Here is a 281-nt window from a genome sequence, read left to right on the forward strand (position 1 = left end):
ATCCTTCATCCCTCTCCTTTTCCTCACCCTTCATCCCTCTCCTCTTCCTCATCCTTCATCCCTCTCCTTTTCCTCATCCTTCATCCCTCTCCTTTTCCTCATCCTTCCTCCCTGTCCTCTTCCTCCTCCTTCCTCCCTCTCTTCTTCCTCCTCCTTCATCCCTCCCCTCTTCCTCCTCCTTCATCCCTCTCCTTTTCTTCTTCATCCCTCCCCTCCTCCTCCTCCTTCATCCCTCTCTTCCTCCTCCTTCCTCCCTCTCCTCTTCCTCCTCCTTCCTCCCT

At 54.4% G+C, this 281-nt stretch overlaps 1 protein-coding gene across 3 annotated transcripts in view; it reads right to left on the reverse strand.

Annotated features, from left to right (window-relative positions):
• MLLT6 (MLLT6, PHD finger containing) overlaps positions 1 to 281 on the reverse strand; it is a 19,501-nt gene that overhangs the window by 15,604 nt on the left and 3,616 nt on the right. The window lies entirely within an intron of this gene.

The sequence above is a fragment of the Corvus kubaryi genome, unplaced genomic scaffold (assembly GCF_017639235.1).
Source record: "Corvus kubaryi isolate FWS band 111438036 unplaced genomic scaffold, C.kubaryi_AGA036_p1.0 37301, whole genome shotgun sequence".
Lineage (NCBI taxonomy): Eukaryota > Metazoa > Chordata > Aves > Passeriformes > Corvidae > Corvus > Corvus kubaryi.